The 4,773-nt window shown below is 38.1% G+C and overlaps 1 long non-coding RNA gene across 1 annotated transcript; it reads left to right on the forward strand.

Annotated features, from left to right (window-relative positions):
• Positions 1-2,292: 2,292 nt before the first annotated feature.
• On the forward strand, positions 2,293-3,683 carry LOC115462455. Its single transcript, XR_003940857.1, has 3 exons — positions 2,293-2,473; positions 2,770-2,841; positions 3,606-3,683. It is a non-coding gene; the product is annotated as an uncharacterized LOC115462455 (long non-coding RNA).
• The last annotated feature ends 1,090 nt before the right edge of the window (positions 3,684-4,773 follow it).

Below are 4,773 nucleotides of genomic sequence, written 5' to 3' on the forward strand. Positions count from 1 at the left end.
TGGCTAATGTTTTTTTTTTTTACAATACCAGTTAATGAGTAACATTGGGATCAATTTGCTTTCAGTTGGCAGGGCAGGCAGTATAGATGAGTTTCCTCTAGCTGATCATATGCAAATTGTGCATTATATTGATGATATTATGACATTTAAAGAACAAAGGATGGGAGATCCTGATAAGATACAAGGACCATCCCAAACAGTTAAATTTCTAGATATTCAGCAAGATAAATTTTGCCAAGAGCTAAACAGAAAAATTTGGATTGGATTATTTGGCTTTTGGAGACAACATGTACCCCACCTGGGGCAAATTTTGGCAAAAAAAATATAATTTTGAGTGGGGAGAAAAGAAACAACAAGCTTTTGAAGCAGCGCAACAGGCAATAGGAACTGCCTTAGAACTCTGACCAGTGCAGCCAGGAGAGGTAGAGCTAAGTGTCTCATTATGCTAATTGGAGCCTCTGGCAGAAACAAAAGACTGGGGTGCCTTTAGGATTTTGGGGTCACCAGTTACCAGAGGCAGGAATTAGGTATACGACTTTTTTTTAAAATAATAGTTATTAGCATGTTATTGGGCTAGAGCCTCTGGAATGGGTGGAAAGCCCAGTCAGGTGGGGGAAAAGTTTATAATTAATTCAGCAGTAGTTTATAATCCCACACTAAAGCATTCACTAGAATGCAGTGGGGAGGGAGCAAGTAGTCAATATGCAGAGCAGTATGCTGCCTATATGGCTTTGAAAACAGGAAATTTAGGGCAATGTCATACATATATACAGATTCATGATCTGTGGTAAATGAATTAGCCACGTGGCTAATTCATTTGGTATAAAACTAACTAGAAAATTAATATGAAAGATTTGTGGGGCAGAGAATTGTGGGAATTGTATAAAATATTAATGTTATTGTTTTTTTATGTAGATACTCTAGAACATCTCTACAGCGCAGTGGCTGATGACTGTGGAAGAGCCAGATAAATGCTCAGGTTTGGTGAAATGGGTGCACAAAAATGTGAACGTCTGGGAAGAAAGGCCACTCACAGGTGGACAACAGATCGTGGTATTAGTTTAATTATGGATGTTATTAAAATTGTTATAGTTGAATGTCTGGCCTGTTAATACCAGACTAGGCGATCTGTTCCCCACATGTCTGAGGGGTAATTAAAAAGGGGAAAATTACCTGAACAAATTTGGTAGATGGATTATACAGAACTTTTACCCAATTTGCAAGGATGTAAATATGTGTGCACAGCAGTAGCTAATTATTTTAGATATGTAATTGCACATCCTTGCAGGCAACACTTTTAAAACTTTAGAACTGATAATTGATAATGGTTCCCATTTTTGAAGGTTAATTGGTAACAATATGCTTCAGACCATAATAACAAATGAATGGTCTATTGAAACAATAAATATGTAAAATAGGGGGATCATTAAAGAATTGGAAAATAAATTTGGTATCGGCCTATTGGGGAGGCAGAAACACCCCTAATGCGAATGGTTACACCTAACCTACAAGTCTTGACTACCAAACATGACCAATTAGAATATCGGGGAATTACAGCAGGAGCTATGATGCCCTACAGGGCTACTCCAGGAGCGGCCGGGCTTTATTTATATGCTCTACAAATGGTTAAATTGTTACAGATATTCAAATAATTAATACAGGCTTTGGGAGGGGTGATTGATACAGACTATCAATGAAAAGTAAGGGTTATACTTCAGGCTAATGATAGAATTGCTTAATTATTAATTTTGGAGGAGGTGTTCCACCAAGGTGGATGAACACTAACTCACACGAGAAATCAACAGATAAGGGAAAGTGGGAAGTGGACCAATGACTCCAGGGAAACAGGAAACTGGTGTACAAAGTACCACTTTATTCACAGACTCGACACAGTACCGTGTTTCGGCCACAGGCCTGCTTCAGGAGTCTAAACAATAGGTTAAAAAATATAATAATTAAAAATTAAAAACTGCACATATACATATAAAATTATATGATAAATACATACACATATACTTATAAAATGTGGCAAAGAAATATATAAAAAAATACACAGACAACCTCTGAAAAATACACATATATAGTGCTATTTAACGGGCAAGAGTCTCAATACATATGTGGATACACATATATATGGACTCGTAATGTGTAGATGTAAATAGGAAAGAATAAAAAATTAGCAGAAAATAACATGCACAGATAACCTCTGAAAAATACACATATATATATAGTGCTATTTAACAGGCAAAAAATCTCAATACATATGTGGATACACTTATATATGGACTCATAATGTGTGGATATATATGTTATAATATAAACCAGCACAAATAGGCACCAAACAAATGTATATGTTTCTCCCCACAAGCGTTTAGACGCTATTTTGTTTACAACTGACCAGCAGTTCACACGCTGTTCCGTTTCCAAACAGACTACAGAGTGATGTATCAAAACTTCAAGGGTCTTTCTAAAGGTACTATTTACACCCATGCCCTCTTCCTTTCACTTCTTTGGATTCACTCTGTTTACTTTCAAAGGCAGATGCTTTCTAATCTTCAAGGGTCGTTTCTAGGATACACTCATGCTCCCTTATCTAGAGGCTTTTCAGCTGTTTTTTTCCTCTCTGCTCTGTGCTGCACTGTTACGGCTAGCTTGCTCTGTGATATACCAAAGCTTTTTAGCTGTCCTTTTCCACTCTGCTCTTTGCTACACTGCCAAGGATGTTTTCCTCAACATTCATAAATAAATATATTTTATTATTTTTTTCAGAATACATTTTTTTCAGACCATTTTACCTTCCGACTGATCCTTATTTCCTTGTCTCCAGATCGATTCTTTAAGGTTGGTCAAACATCTTTTTTTCTTCCCTTTGAGAGATATATGTCACTGTCCCTATCTATACAAGCACCTTGATCTTCATGTACAGTATCCTGAGCTCCTATTTAGCCCCATCAGCAGTTTTATTTCCGTTTAGCAATATATATTTTTATATATTATATATCTACTGCCACAAGTCTTTTTTATTTATATAATTTCCTCAGGTACATACATTGTCATTAACACTATTTTATATTATATTCAAGCTCATTTTCAAAGCTCTTAGCCTCCCAAAGTTCCATAGAAACCTATGGAACTTAGCCTCCCAAAGTGCTTTGAAAATATGCCTATTGTCATCTACCACATTTGAATTTTTATTTTACATCATGCATGCCTATTTGTGCTGGTCTAATTATTAATTTTACCTGTGTTACAATCTGGGATTGTGAAGTTGGATCCACCCACCACCTTTACCACACGAGGGGATAAAGGCTTTGGATCCACTAATTTGTCTGCAGGTGCAAAGGTGTGGATTACCCAAGAAAATGGGTCCCCATAGCCTGCTGAAATTATTGCCCAAGGGGTGGACAATACAATCCTGATCCTCCGATCTGGGCGGGGTAAAATGGACTTATGTCCCAGCGAATAAATGTTATTTTAGAGAGTAATTAATTTGTTAATATGTTTCATTTATAAATCCTTGTAAGAGTCAGTATAATTCTCCTTCTTATGGTGTCTTTGGGTATTGCCATTACCTCCGATGGACAACTACATCTTACCACCGAAAGACAAGGCAAGCTGACGTGGCAGTGGAAGAATCAGAGTGAAATCTGACAACAAGACACATGTTCGGCTAACTAGATGTGCAACTGTCAACAACACTCAAATATGGAAAGAAGTCCTGTCACATGAATGAGTTTAATATGACTTGCACAAGTCAGAGACAGTCAATAAAGCATTGTTGACTCAAAAATACAGACATTGTTGACATTTACACCATTAGCAAATGTTTATATTCTTCTTGTGTGAACACTATACCTATGAAGACCTGTGTAAAAACTGTAGTACTCTTAATTGCCTTAATTGTAGAGTAAAATGAGTTTAGTATGATATCTTGTTAGGAGATTTTGGTACAGGTGTAGAGATAATAAATGCTATTGATGCTGAAACTTTAGACAACACAAAATGTATTAGAACTGATATTAATCAGCCTATTATTTTGCAATATGATAAGAGTTATCTTTGATTATAGTCAGATAGTTGATTATACTCAGTTTACAAGTAGAAATTAATATAGCATAATTTACTACTTGCATATTGTAACATCTATTTGCCCTTATGCAAAGGGATAAGGCTCAAACATAGAAACATAGTAGATGATGGCAGAAAAAGACCTGCACGGTCCATCCAGTCTGCCCAACAAGATAAACTCATATGTATTACTTTTTGTGTATACCCTACCTTGATTTGCACCTGTCCTCTTCAGGGCACAGACCGTATAAGTCTGCCCAGCACCAGCCACGCCTCCCACCACCAGCTCTGGTACAGACCGTATAAGTCTGCCCAGTACTATCCCCACCTCCCAACCACCAGCCCCGCCTCCCAACCATCAGCTCTGGTACAGACCGTGTAAGTCTGCCCAGCACGATCCCCGCCTCCCACCACCGGCTCTGCCACCCAATCTCGGCTAAGCTCCTGAGGATCCATTCCTTCTGAACATGATTCCTTTATGTTTATCCCACGCATGTAGAAGGAGGAATGGCCTAGTGGTTAGGGTGGTGGACTTTGGTCCTGGGGAACTGAGGAACTGAGTTCAATTCCCACTTCAGGCACAGGCAGCTCGTTGTGACTCTGGGCAAGTCACTTAACCCTCCATTGCCCCATGTATGCCGCATTGAGCCTGCCATGAGTGGGAAAGCGCAGGGTACAAATGTAACAAAAACAAACAAACAAAAA

This window comes from Microcaecilia unicolor, chromosome 2, assembly GCF_901765095.1.
Source record: "Microcaecilia unicolor chromosome 2, aMicUni1.1, whole genome shotgun sequence".
Classification (NCBI taxonomy): domain Eukaryota; kingdom Metazoa; phylum Chordata; class Amphibia; order Gymnophiona; family Siphonopidae; genus Microcaecilia; species Microcaecilia unicolor.